The sequence below is a fragment of the Gobius niger genome (genome assembly GCF_951799975.1).
Source record: "Gobius niger genome assembly, chromosome: 1".
In the NCBI taxonomy this organism is placed as follows: Eukaryota; Metazoa; Chordata; class Actinopteri; order Gobiiformes; family Gobiidae; genus Gobius; species Gobius niger.
Window position 1 is genome coordinate 29,394,233 of NC_136852.1, and position 15,615 is coordinate 29,409,847.

The following is a 15,615-nucleotide window of genomic DNA, read 5'->3' on the forward strand; positions in this document are numbered from 1 at the left end:
TGTATCATTGTATTATAATGTGTTAAATCACAGACGGGTACATTGTGTTCATGTGTGTGCATGCTGTGTTCCAAGGCTCTAGTACCTTGTAATATGTTCTTTGGTACTATTGTTGTGATATACACTTTTATTGTAATGATTTCGGGGTGGGCGTCTATAAGCTTTTGCTTCGGCCCACTCCTTTTGAGCAGAATTTTAACTGCTCAAATGAACAAATAAACTAAACTAAACTAAACTAAACCTTTGTGTCATTTCAGAAAGTCATGGATCCATCCACATTTCCTCTGCACCTCAGCCTCCACCGGCCAGCACTTCAGCCCCCATCAGGACATTCTTCCCTCGTAAGAAAGCTGCAGAAATGACCGCCATCCTTAATTCAAATTTCATACTGCATAACATCATCCAACAAATAGAATGAAATACAAGCAATGGCAATGGAATGATTAAAAATGACATTTAAATTTTGAAATTGTGATTTTTTTTTCAAGTTTGTTTCAGCCTACATAACACAAATCTCAATCTCAACTTCACAAGTACATCTAATATGCGATCGGTCCATTTTTGATTGAGTTTGTGTCTTTATATCCAGCGTGTTGGACAGACTGGTTCGACAGAGATGACCCCACTGGACCCGACCCCTCAAAAGAAGGAGAAGGAGACTGGGAAACTCTGGATCAACTGAGGAAGGAATATCCAGGAAAAATCTGCGAAACCCCACTTGAAATTGAAGTCCAGACCAAAAATGGAGAACCCGTATCTTCTACCGGAGATGTCGTCTTTTTGTAAGTGATTGCGGCTGATGTGGTGGTGACGTGGTCTGTCTAAACTTGCATTAATTCCAATGTTGTGTCATGTTATTAAACTATTATTAACAAGCAACAAATGACTTTTGAAAATATATTTTTCAGGTATGACAAAGACAAAGGGTTTGTGTGCAGAAACTCAGACCAGACCAAGCCTTGTCAATGTTGTGACTACAGAGTGCGCTTCCTGTGCCCGTTCAGCTTCTGCCACAACCCCCGTAAGTCTGACTGCAGTCTGTAAGTCTATACTTAAGATAAGTTATTGTCAATCTCAGGCCGATTCTGAAGGGTGCGGTTTGAGGGTTTTTTATTGTTTATTTTTCCTCCAATATTTCATAAATAAAAACTCCAGGTGCCAAGGTTACTCCAAAATATAATACTCCCCGAGAAAATGTATTATGATGTCTCTATGGACTTTCCCAATGTAATCAAGGACAAGATATAAGAAGGGTGCATAATTAATGTGTTCAGAAGATTGAGTGTTAATTTTACTGATGAGGATCATGCTGATTTATAATGATTCTAATCTTGTTGTTTGGTCGATTCACAATTACAAAAAAATGTACCTTGTAAAAACTATTCATCTGTACTTTTGATTTACACTACCTATGTTTGTTCTGTAATTTACAGAAATTGCATGGTAATTGGATGAAAATAGATTGGTATGTTAAAGCACAATAGTCAGTATAAAACATTCTGTGGTCATATGAATTTATCCTAAACCTAATCCAGCAGACAAGACTGTAAATGACCAAGAAACATCGTTGTGTTCTGGAAAAAAAAAGTGTATTATCCCTATTTATAGGTCTATGCTTTGAAAAAAAAAAAAAAATGCAATCAAAGTGTGAAATGAAATAGAATATCAGAAAAACAAAACCAGGTGTAAATGAATGTACATCTTAACTGTAGAATGCACTGCCCAAACCCCCCAAAAAAATTGCCACTGTAAAAAGAGAGATCACACACTGACATTCTAATTGACCAAAATTAGCTGTGATGATGGCAAATTGATAATCTTTTGTAATGTAACAAGAATTGTTTCTGTCCAGTGTTAGTGTAAATATTTTGTATTAATGTTGGATATGTGAAATATTCTTTTTTGATAATAAGCATCCAAAACTCTGTTTTCTTCTCTTTATCTGTTCTTAAGAGACACCAAAGACCATCTCTCCCCGCGTTGCTAAGACTGCGCAACTTTTTGGTGAGTTTGACATTTTTTGCATTATAATTATTTATAAAGACAGATGCTTATAATAATCAAGTTTCGGTTGGACTTACTTATACCTATGGTTCCGAAATACAACTAAAATGTTGACGTCAGTTTGCTCACTCTTCGTGTATATTGTTACACACAGGCTGCTGGACTGATTGGTTTGACAGAGACGATCCCTCCGGTACAGGAGACTTTGAGATTCTGAAAAAGCTACGCAAAAAGAACCCTAGAAAGATCTGCAATGATCCACTGCAGATTGAAGCACTAACCACAGGGGGGCAGCCTCTGTCCTCCACTGGAGACATCATTGACACGTGAGTACTGCTTTATATTCGAAGTGTAACCAAATATGTAGTTTTGTGTATGAACCATAGGAACATGTTTCTACTTAAATTTTAGGACGATGAAACTGTCCCTACTGATCACAAGTAAATATTTTTGTCATGTCAGTGGTCAATTTTGTAGAAGTTGAAAAACTGTGTGGGAACCTCTGGCAGGGCCATATAATGGCTTGAGTCTTACCTTGTAGACAGGAAGTACATTGTTAAAATTGTAAACTGTGGTTTAGTTAAAATACCCATGACCTGTGGGGTTCCACAGGGATTGATTCTGGTACCCCTTTTATTCAGGACATTGTCCAATTAGGTCATCTAATATGCAGTAATAATGTGTTCTATCACAATTACACAAATAACACTCAGTTCTGTGATAGTGCCCTCTACTGTCAACAGTCTACCCTTTCAAAAGTTTCAAAGTTTTTTTTTCTGATTTTGTCCAGGTGTGACACAGACAAAGGATTCATCTGTAAAAATTCCGATCAGAAAAAAGGCAAATGTTCTGATTATAAAGTTCGCTTCCTTTGTCCCCTCGACTTCTGCGCTCCACCACCAGGTAATTATTGATAATGGACATTTACAACTGACTGGAAAGTGCTTTACAATTGTGATAATTAAATTTATGGATGTACTCGATGACTTTACTATTTTTGCTGTGACACACAGGCTGCTGGACTGATTGGTTTGACAGAGACAATCCCTCCGGTAAAGGAGACTTTGAGATTCTGAGAAAGCTACGCAAAGAGAACCCTGGAAAGATCTGCAAAAAGCTACTGCAGATTCAGGTCCTAACCACACGGTGGCAGCCTCTCGCTTCCACAGGAGACATTATTGACACGTGAGTACTGCTTTATCTTCCAAGTGTAGATTTGTATTGGAAACCATAAGAATGTGTTCAACTTAAATGTTAGGGCGATCAAACTGTCTTTACTGGTCACAAGTAAATATTTTTGTCATTTGTAAAATGGTAAAATATTAAAGAAGTTGGAAAACTGGTTATATACTGCTAAGACAACTAAACTGTTAACACGACTAAGACATAAACACTACGAACAGGAAGAAAAGGTGGGGAAGCTCTTGGCATCGCAACTTAAGGAGCGAGAAAAAAGAGCAATTGCTGAAATTAGGAATGATTCTGGTCAAACAACAATTGATCCAAAAGAAATTAATGAAACTTTAAAGAAATTTTACACTAAGTTGTATACATCTGAGTCCACAGGAGATGCTGCAATAATTGATATTTTTTTCAAAGACCTGAATATTCCCCAAATGAATATGGGACAAAAACATTATTAGAAAATTGTTGTACGTGTCAAAGCCTAAAAAATCTTTCCTGGAACCCTTCCAGTTTCTCTAGCGGGACGAATTAACATAGTATAGACATAGAATAAATAGTTTACCAATATTTATTTATTATGAAAAGGTTTTTACAAAGACCAAAGGATCTTGGAAATGGGATTGCCTCGCTCCAGATTCTACTACTGGTCATGTAATATTTGACTGGGCTGAGATGGAGAATCAGAGTTGTCAAATTACCTCATTATAAACATTGATTTATTCTTCCTTAAAGACTTCTCCTCCCAAAGTCAGAAGTCTCTCAGACTATAAAAAAAATCATCAAATTAGAAAACATTTTCAATGGCAAGATATCCATCCATCCATCCATCCATCCATCCATCCATCCATCCATCCATCCATCCATCCATCCATCCATCCATCCATCCATCCATCCATCCATCCATCCATCCATCCATCTATCTTCTTCCACTTTTCCATATCCGGGTTGTGGGGGCAACTGTTGGAGCTGCCCGAATCACATTACACAAGCCCCTTATGGCTCCTCCTGAAGGTGGTGGGTCCACGGAAGGACGGCCTCACGATTAACCAGGCCTGTTGGTCTCTCATAACGGGCTTTGGACCGCACTTTGTCTGACACGTCACCTAGGACCTGTTTGCCATGGGAGACCCTACCAGGGGCACCAAGCCCCCGACAACAGAGCTCCCAGGATCATTCAGGTTCTCAAACCCCTCCACCACGTTAAGGTTCCAGGAGGGGATGGCAAGATATTTCAGTATTAACCGTGATTACACTTAACCATAAGTTCAACCCAGCACATCGTGAAGCTGTTTTTATCAATGGAAAGTCAAAGGAATACATTTGATACAGGATTTGTCTATTGAAAATGTGTTTGCATCTTTTGATCAGTTATGGGCCAGGAACAGGCTTCACGAGCTCACACTTTTTGAAACTTTCCAAACAGAACAGCATACTGGACTAAAATGTTTAAATTATCAAATTCATTTTGGTGCCAGCGAGAAGATTAATCCTACTAAACTGTAAAAAGAAAAGGCCTCCAGCCTATATTAATTTGCTTCATGATGGGAAAAAAATGGGAAAAAGAATAATTTGAATTAAAAGGGAAGGTAAATATTTTTCATTCAATTTGGGATCCTTTTTTGTGTCCTATCACAATTACACAGATAATACTCAGCTCTGTGAGAGCCCCCACTACTGTCCAGTGTCCACAGTCGTTGTGTTTCAACGCTTTTTATTTTTTATTTTGTCCAGGTGTGACACAGACAAAGGATTTATCTGTAAAAATTCAGATCAGAAAAAAGGCAAATGTTCGGATTATCAAGTTCGCTTCCTGTGTTCTCCCAATTTCTGCCCACCACCTCAAGGTAAATTATTCATTATCAATATTTTCAACTGACTGGAAAGTGCTTTACCCTTGTAATAATTCAAGAAAATTCTGAAAGTACTGGATTTGTGGACCACCTTGAAAACAAGATGGCATATCTCAAGTGGCATTCCATTCATTAACTTAAACTATTTGTGTTGTTACGCACAGGCTGCTGGACTGATTGGTTTGACAGAGACAATCCCTCCGGTACAGGAGACTTTGAGATTCTGAAAAAGCTACGCAAAGAGAACCCTGGAAAGATCTGCAACAATCCACTGCAGATCCAGGTCCTAACCACAAGGGGGCAGCCTGTCTCCTCCACTGGAGACTTCATTGACACGTGAGTACTGCTTTATCTTCCAAGTGTAACCAAAGATGTAGTTTTGTATTTGAACCATAGGAACATGTTTCTGTTTAAAGGTTAGGGCAAAAAAACTGTTCTTATTGGTAAATATTTTTTGTCATTGTCTGACTATTGACACCTTTTAATAATCAATATTGCAGACGTTGGAAAACTGGGTGGGAATCTCTGTCAGTTGTTGTATAATGACAAATAAAGCAGTTTAAGCCTCAAATGGCTTAAGTCTTACCTTGTGGACAGGATGTACATTGTTATAATTGTAAACTCTGTTTAGTTAAAATGCCTGTGACCTGTGGAGTTCCACATGGATTGATTCTGGCACCCCTTTTATTCAATCTGTACATGGTCCCATTAGGTCAATTAATATGCAGTTTTAATGTGTTCTATCACAAATACACAAATAACACTCAGCTCTTTGACAGCGCCCGCAACTGCCCACAGTCTACACTTGTTTCAAAGTTTTTTTCTGATTTTGTTCAGGTCTGACACAGACAAAGGATTCATCTGTAAAAACTCTGATCAGAAAAACGGCAAATGTTCTGATTATAAAGTTCGGTTCCAGTGTCCTCTCGACTTCTGCCATCCAACTCAAGGTAATTATCTATTATAGACATTTTCAACTGACTGGAAAGTGCTTCACACTTGTGAAAATTAAATTTTGGTTCAAAAATATTTGGAAGTACTTGATTACTTCACAGTCTTTATTGTTACACACAGGCTGCTGGACTGATTGGTTTGACAGAGACAATCCCTCCGGTTCAGGAGACTTTGAGATTCTGAAAAAGCTACGCAAAGAGAACCCTGGAAAGATCTGCAACAATCCACTGCAGATCCAGGTCCTGACAAAAAGAGGGCAGCCCGTCTCTTCCACTGGAGATGTCATTGACACGTGAGAACTGCTTCATTTACTAAGTGTAACTATGGCCGCAGGTTTGCATTGGAATATTCGTATGACACAGAGCTTAGGAGGTATTTAAGTTGAAAACCTTCTGTGGATTATGGAAATATTGCCCTATTAGTTCTGAGTTCATGATGCGTCTAATGCACCATGTTAACAGTCCTGTGTTATTGCGCCCTCTACTGCTCATAATCTAGAGTGTTTTAAATATTTGTTCTGATTTTGTCCAGGTCTGACACAGAGAAAGGATTCATCTGTAAAAATTCCGATCAGAAAAAAGGCAAATGTTCTGATTATAAAGTTCGCTTCCTGTGTCCTTCAGGGTTCTGCGCTCCGACTACAGGTAAGTAATTATATAAGATTTCTTTTTGAAATGCCTGGTAGGTCTTTAACACCGCTGTAATGTCCATGTGTTCCACAGAGTTACCAAAGAGCACCACAACTAGTCCCCATACTCTTAGTACTGCCAATCCATCGGGTGAATCTGAAATGTTTTGTATTTTGATTAGGTTTAACTACAGGAAGTTTAGTTTCTCTTACTAAGAGTGGTAGTTATTTTTTTTCCACTTTTTATTCCAAATAACGAGGTTACTCACATTATGGACTTGAAAGATGCTTGTACCGACAGGTGAAGTGAAAATCTCTTGATGGCATGATGTAGTGGGCACACTTTGGGCACATAATCTTACTGACAAATGGAAGCCTTTTGTATTCTAGAATTACTCGAGGTGGTGTCGTTTTTGTCCAGGCAGTGGACATTTCTATGGAAAAACTCACTTGTCTTTTGTGTTGTTACACACAGGCTGCTGGACTGATTGGTTTGACAGAGACAATCCCTCCGGTACAGGAGACTTTGAGATTCTGAAAAAGCTACGCAAAGAGAACCCTAGAAAGATCTGCAATAATCCACTGCAGATCCAGGTCCTAACCACAAGGGGGCAGCCTGTCTCCTCCACTGGAGACATCATTGACACGTGAGTACTGCTTTATCTTCCAAGTGTAACCAAAGATGTAGTTTTGTATTTGAACCATAGGAACATGTTTCTGTTTAAAGGTTAGGGCAAAAAAACTGTTCTTATTGGTAAATATTTTTTGTCATTGTCTGACTATTGACACCTTTTAATAATCAATATTGCAGACGTTGGAAAACTGGGTGGGAATCTCTGTCAGTTGTTGTATAATGACAAATAAAGCAGTTTAAGCCTCAAATGGCTTAAGTCTTACCTTGTGGACAGGATGTACATTGTTATAATGGTAAACTCTGTTTAGTTAAAATGCCTGTGACCTGTGGAGTTCCACATGGATTGATTCTGGCACCCCTTTTATTCAATCTGTACATGGTCCCATTAGGTCAATTAATATGCAGTTTTAATGTGTTCTATCACAAATACACAAATAACACTCAGCTCTTTGACAGCGCCCGCAACTGCCCACAGTCTACACTTGTTTCAAAGTTTTTTTCTGATTTTGTTCAGGTCTGACACAGACAAAGGATTCATCTGTAAAAACTCTGATCAGAAAAACGGCAAATGTTCTGATTATAAAGTTCGGTTCCAGTGTCCTCTCGACTTCTGCCATCCAACTCAAGGTAATTATCTATTATAGACATTTTCAACTGACTGGAAAGTGCTTCACACTTGTGAAAATTAAATTTTGGTTCAAAAATATTTGGAAGTACTTGATTACTTCACAGTCTTTATTGTTACACACAGGCTGCTGGACTGATTGGTTTGACAGAGACAATCCCTCCGGTTCAGGAGACTTTGAGATTCTGAAAAAGCTACGCAAAGAGAACCCTGGAAAGATCTGCAACAATCCACTGCAGATCCAGGTCCTGACAAAAAGAGGGCAGCCCGTCTCTTCCACTGGAGATGTCATTGACACGTGAGAACTGCTTCATTTACTAAGTGTAACTATGGCCGCAGGTTTGCATTGGAATATTCGTATGACACAGAGCTTAGGAGGTATTTAAGTTGAAAACCTTCTGTGGATTATGGAAATATTGCCCTATTAGTTCTGAGTTCATGATGCGTCTAATGCACCATGTTAACAGTCCTGTGTTATTGCGCCCTCTACTGCTCATAATCTAGAGTGTTTTAAATATTTGTTCTGATTTTGTCCAGGTCTGACACAGAGAAAGGATTCATCTGTAAAAATTCCGATCAGAAAAAAGGCAAATGTTCTGATTATAAAGTTCGCTTCCTGTGTCCTTCAGGGTTCTGCGCTCCGACTACAGGTAAGTAATTATATAAGATTTCTTTTTGAAATGCCTGGTAGGTCTTTAACACCGCTGTAATGTCCATGTGTTCCACAGAGTTACCAAAGAGCACCACAACTAGTCCCCATACTCTTAGTACTGCCAATCCATCGGGTGAATCTGAAATGTTTTGTATTTTGATTAGGTTTAACTACAGGAAGTTTAGTTTCTCTTACTAAGAGTGGTAGTTATTTTTTTCCCACTTTTTATTCCAAATAACGAGGTTACTCACATTATGGACTTGAAAGATGCTTGTACCGACAGGTGAAGTGAAAATCTCTTGATGGCATGATGTAGTGGGCACACTTTGGGCACATAATCTTACTGACAAATGGAAGCCTTTTGTATTCTAGAATTACTCGAGGTGGTGTCGTTTTTGTCCAGGCAGTGGACATTTCTATGGAAAAACTCACTTGTCTTTTGTGTTGTTACACACAGGCTGCTGGACTGATTGGTTTGACAGAGACAATCCCTCCGGTACAGGAGACTTTGAGATTCTGAAAAAGCTACGCAAAGAGAACCCTAGAAAGATCTGCAATAATCCACTGCAGATCCAGGTCCTAACCACAAGGGGGCAGCCTGTCTCCTCCACTGGAGACATCATTGACACGTGAGTACTGCTTTATCTTCCAAGTGTAACCAAAGATGTAGTTTTGTATTTGAACCATAGGAACATGTTTCTGTTTAAAGGTTAGGGCAAAAAAACTGTTCTTATTGGTAAATATTTTTTGTCATTGTCTGACTATTGACACCTTTTAATAATCAATATTGCAGACGTTGGAAAACTGGGTGGGAATCTCTGTCAGTTGTTGTATAATGACAAATAAAGCAGTTTAAGCCTCAAATGGCTTAAGTCTTACCTTGTGGACAGGATGTACATTGTTATAATGGTAAACTCTGTTTAGTTAAAATGCCTGTGACCTGTGGAGTTCCACATGGATTGATTCTGGCACCCCTTTTATTCAATCTGTACATGGTCCCATTAGGTCAATTAATATGCAGTTTTAATGTGTTCTATCACAAATAACACTCAGCTCTTTGACAGCGCCCGCAACTGCCCACAGTCTACACTTGTTTCAAAGTTTTTTTCTGATTTTGTTCAGGTCTGACACAGACAAAGGATTCATCTGTAAAAACTCTGATCAGAAAAACGGCAAATGTTCTGATTATAAAGTTCGCTTCCAGTGTCCTCTCGACTTCTGCCATCCAACTCAAGGTAATTATCTATTATAGACATTTTCAACTGACTGGAAAGTGCTTCACACTTGTGAAAATTAAATTTTGGTTCAAAAATATTTGGAAGTACTTGATTACTTCACAGTCTTTATTGTTACACACAGGCTGCTGGACTGATTGGTTTGACAGAGACAATCCCTCCGGTTCAGGAGACTTTGAGATTCTGAAAAAGCTACGCAAAGAGAACCCTGGAAAGATCTGCAACAATCCACTGCAGATCCAGGTCCTGACAAAAAGAGGGCAGCCCGTCTCTTCCACTGGAGATGTCATTGACACGTGAGAACTGCTTCATTTACTAAGTGTAACTATGGCCGCAGGTTTGCATTGGAATATTCGTATGACACAGAGCTTAGGAGGTATTTAAGTTGAAAACCTTCTGTGGATTATGGAAATATTGCCCTATTAGTTCTGAGTTCATGATGCGTCTAATGCACCATGTTAACAGTCCTGTGTTATTGCGCCCTCTACTGCTCATAATCTAGAGTGTTTTAAATATTTGTTCTGATTTTGTCCAGGTCTGACACAGAGAAAGGATTCATCTGTAAAAATTCTGATCAGAAAAAAGGCAAATGTTCTGATTATAAAGTTCGCTTCCTGTGTCCTTCAGGGTTCTGCGCTCCGACTACAGGTAAGTAATTATATAAGATTTCTTTTTGAAATGCCTGGTAGGTCTTTAACACCGCTGTAATGTCCATGTGTTCCACAGAGTTACCAAAGAGCACCACAACTAGTCCCCATACTCTTAGTACTGCCAATCCATCGGGTGAGTCTGAAATGTTTTGTATTTTGATTAGGTTTAACTACAGGAAGTTTAGTTTCTCTTACTAAGAGTGGTAGTTATTTTTTTTAAACTTTTTACTCCAAATAACGAGGTTACTCACATTATGGACTTGAAAGATGCTTGTACCGACAGGTGAAGTGAAAATCTCTTGATGGCATGATGTAGTGGGCACACTTTGGGCACATAATCTTACTGACAAATGGAAGCCTTTTTATTGTTTTCTAGAATTACTCGAGGTGGTGTCGTTTTTGTCCAGGCAGTGGACATTTCTATGGAAAAACTCACTTGTCTTTTATGTTGTTACACACAGGCTGCTGGACTGATTGGTTTGACAGAGACAATCCTTCTGGTGATGGAGACTTTGAGATTCTGAGAAAGCTACGCAAAGAGAACCCTGGAAAGATCTGCAATAATCCACTGCAGATCGAAGTCCTAACCACAAGGGGGCAGCCTCTGTCCTCCACTGGAGAAATCATTGACACGTGAGTACTGCTTTATCTCAAGTATAACCAAAGATATAGTTTTGTATATGAACCATAGGAACATGTTTGTACTTAAATTTTAGGGCGATCAAACTGTCCCTACTGGTCACAAGTAAATCCTTTTGTCATTGTCGGACTATTGACACATCAATAGTCAATATTGCAGAAGTTGTAAAACTGAGTGGGAATCTCTGGTAGGACCTTAAAATGGCTTGAGTCTTATCTTGTACTACCTTGTCAGTGCTCTTCATGTCACCCCTCATCTTTTGCTGCTGCTGTACAAGAGCATCATTCAGTCCATCCTGCTTTACTGCTCACCCTGTTTTTACACCATGCTGTCTGTCTCCCATAAAAACAAGCTCCTCAAAATCACTCGCAAATCAATAGTTTCAGACACTGAGCACCCTCTCCACAATGTCTTCCAGCTCCTCCCCTCTGGACGCAGATACCGGACCCTTAAATACAATTAGACCTGTTTTAACAGGAGTTTTGTCTCATCATTTATCGCCATACTCAACAAGCTACCTCACTAATTCATTTGTCAGACCTTGTTTGATGTTATCTTTGTCCGTGCACCCCCTTTTGTGTTAAATGTTGAATATGAGGGTGTTGACTTGACAGGCTGTGGAAACAAATTTCCCGCAAGGGACAATAAAGAATCTAATAATAATGTTGTGGACAAGATGTACATTGTTAAAACTGGGAACTGTGGTTTAGATAAAATGCCCGTGACCTGTGGGGTTCCACAGGGATCTATTCGGGTACCCATTTTAGGTCGTCTAGGTCGTCTAATATGCAGTAATAATGTGTACTATCACAATTACACAAATAACACAGCTTTGTGAAAGCTCCCGCTACTGTCTACACTTGTTTCAAAGGTTTTTTTTCTGATTTTGTCCAGGTGTGACACTGACAAAGGATTCATCTGTAGAAATTCAGATCAGAAAAAAGGCAAATGTTCGGATTATCAAGTTCGCTTCTTGTGTCCTCTCGACTTCTGCGCTCCACCTCTAGGTAATTATTAATGATAGACATCTATCTATCTATCTATCTATCTATCTATCTATCTATCTATCTATCTATCTATCTATCTATCTATCTATCTATCTATCTATCTATCTATCTATCTATCTATCTATCTATCTATCTATCTATCTATATCTATATATATATATCTATATATATATCTATATATATATATATATATATATATATATATATATATATATATATATATATATATATATATATAAATGACTCGATGACTTTAATAGTTTTTTGTTACGCACAGGCTGCTGGACTGATTGGTTTGACAGAGACAATCCTTCCGGTAAAGGAGACAACGAGATTCTCAGACAGCTACGCAAAGAGAATCCCGGGAAGATCTGCAATAAACCTTTGCAGATCCAGGTCCTAACCACAAGGGGGCAGCCTGTCTCCTCCACTGGAGACATCATTGACACGTGAGTTCTGCTTTATCTTATAAAGTGTAGTATTGTATATGAAAAATAGGAACATGTTTGTATATAAATTTTAGGTCCCCCAGATTTTTGAAAACTAGATGGGAATTTCTGGCAGGGCCTTAAATGGCTTAAGTCTTGCCATGTGGGCAGGAAGTACATTGTTAAAATTGTAAATCCTGGTTTAGTTAAAATATCTGTGATATGTGGGGTTCCACAGGGATTGATTCTGGCACCACTTTTATTTAATCGGTATTTGGTCCAATTAGGTCAATTAATGTGCAGTAATAATGTGTTCTATCACTAATACACAGATAACACTCAGCTCTGTGATAGCGCCCGCTACTGTCAGGTGTCCACAGTCTACACTTGTTTCAATGTTTTTCTGATTTTGTCCAGGTCTAACACAGAGAAAGGATTCATCTGTAAAAACTCTGATCAGAAAAAAGGCAGATGTTCTGATTATAAAGTTCGCTTCCTGTGTCCTATCGACTTCTGTGCTCCACCTCCAGGTGATTATTCATAAAAGACATTTTCAACTGAATGGAAAGTGCTTTACACTTGTGAAAATGAAATATTTAATTGAGTTTCCTTGTGTACAAAATGCGCTTTCTAAATAAAGCAAAAATAACCCGAAAGTACTTGAATACCATTTGTGTTGTTACACACAGGCTGCTGGACCGATTGGTTTGACAGAGACAATCCCTCTGGTAAAGGAGACTTTGAAATTCTGAAAAAGCTGCGCAAAGAGAACCCCGGAAGGATCTGCAACAATCCACTGCAGATCCAGGTCCTAACCACAGGATGGTTGCCTGTCTCCTCCACTGGAGACATCATTGACACGTGAGGACTGCTTCATGAACTAAGTGTAATCCCTGCTTATCGATAGAAAGAGTTTCAAGTTTCAAGTTTAATGGTTTTGTATAGCCCAATATCACAACAGAAGTCGCCTCACAGGGCTGCACCAAACATTAAGGCAATAAAACAGAGCAATAAATATGACAATTACAAGTTCAGGTGAATCCAGGCAAATATAATGTCCAATAGGAGGTAGCGACGGGCGGCGTGGGCGTCCCCCGTCCTTTGACTCTCCAGCACGGCAAGGAAAAATTCAAAAACCCGGCAGGAGAAAAGAGAAACCTTGGGGAGAACCACAGAAGGAGAGATCCACTCCCATAGACGGACAGGCTGTAAAGACCCAGGGCCGAAGGATCCCTCAGCAGACGGGCCAAGATCACAGACCGTCCAGTCCTCAGATTCCAGAATGCAGGTTCCTCCGTTCACCCAGGTTACTCCGTTCGATCTAGACAGGCACTCCCGAGGGGGAGTGGGACAGGAGACACCATGTGAATAGTGATGAACAGACTACAGATAAATTAAATATTGTATCATAATAAGACAAAGTCTGCAGTAAGAAGAAGAGGATAGCGCTCAGTGGACCGTACTTCCCACAGCGGTGTTCCTCCTAAGGCAGCTTTACTTCAGGCTGTGGGTTAGTGCTTTACCGAACTGACCTAAGCTAATTCGAAGAGGTACGTTTTGAGCCTAGTCTTAAATGTAGGGACTGTGTCTGCTTCTTTAACGTGGGCTGGGAGTTTATTCCATAAAACCGGAGCTTGGTAGCTCAAGGCTCTGCCTCCTACACTAATTTTGGAGACTCGAGGAATCACTAGTTGCCCTGAGATTTGAGTGCGGAGAGCTCTGGTTGGCTGATATGGAATGACAGCGTCTTGGAGATAGAGCTGAGCCAAACCCTTTATGGATTTAAATGTGAGGAGCAAGATTTTAAATTTTATTCTAAACTCAACAGGAAGCCAATGGAGAGACTTTAGCACAGGTGTAATGTGTTCTCTTCTCTTTGTCCGCGTTAACAATCTTGCAGCTGCATTTTGAACTAATTGAAAACTTTTCAGGGAGCTTTTAGGGCACGCTGCCAGCAGGCTGTTGCAGTAATCCAGCCTTGAAGAGACAAATGCCTGAATAAGTTTTTCTGCATCGCTCTTAGTTAGGATATTTCATATTTTTTAGCAATGTTGCGCAGGTGAAAGAATGCTATTTTACAAGCTTGGTTTATATGTGTTATAAAAGAGAAGTCTTGGTCAAACAGAACTCCGAGGTTTTTTTCTCTTGTGCTCGTTGATATGCTAATATTATCCAGGGAGATGATCTGTGGAGATAGACTCTCTAAGTTTTTGAGGGCCTAATATAATAACCTACGTTTTGTCCAGGTTAAGAAGGAGGTAATTTGCTGTCATCTAGGTCTTAATGGCTTTTACGCAGGAGCTAAGTGTTTCTAATTTATCTGTTTGACCTGGTTTCATTGATAAATACAGCTGTGTGTCGTCCGCATAACAGTGACATTTTTTATTGTGATTTCGGATTATGTTACCTAATGGAAGAATGTATAATATAAATAAAATTGGCCCGAGCACTGAGCCTTGTGGCACCCCATAGCACACTTTGGAACACGGTGAAGACTGATGCCTACGTCACATTCTAACCTCTGCAGGAGAATGTTGTGGTCGATTGTGTCAAAGGCTGCGCTGAGGTCTAACAAAACTAGGATTGAAGCTAGTCCAGCACCAGCTGCTAATAACAGGTCGTTGGTAACTTTGACTAAGGCGGTCTCTGTGCTATGATAACTTCTGTACCCTGACTGAAATTTTTCAAATAAGTTACTGTCCTGTAGGTGACTGCAAAGCTGCTTAGCCACTACTTTTTCAAGGACTTTTGAAATGAAAGGGAGATTAGATATGGGCCTATAGTTGGCTAAAATGTCAGGATCAAGACTAGGTTTTTTCAAAAGTGGTTTGATAACAGCATATTTAAAAGACTTTGGCACATAACCATTTTCTAAAGACGAGTTAATTATTTTCAATATGGTATATGAGATTTCAGGAGTAATTTCTTTAAGGAGTTTAATTGGAATTGGATCTAGAAGACAAGTTGAAGGTTTTGAGGACATAATGATTGATGATACCTCAGCCTCATCTACAGGTATAAACCTGTCTAAGACTTCAGATGGAGTCAATGATTCAACTGGGTTTAGATCAGGACAAGATGAGGGTTGCTTATCATTTATTTTATCTCTAATGGTTTTGATTT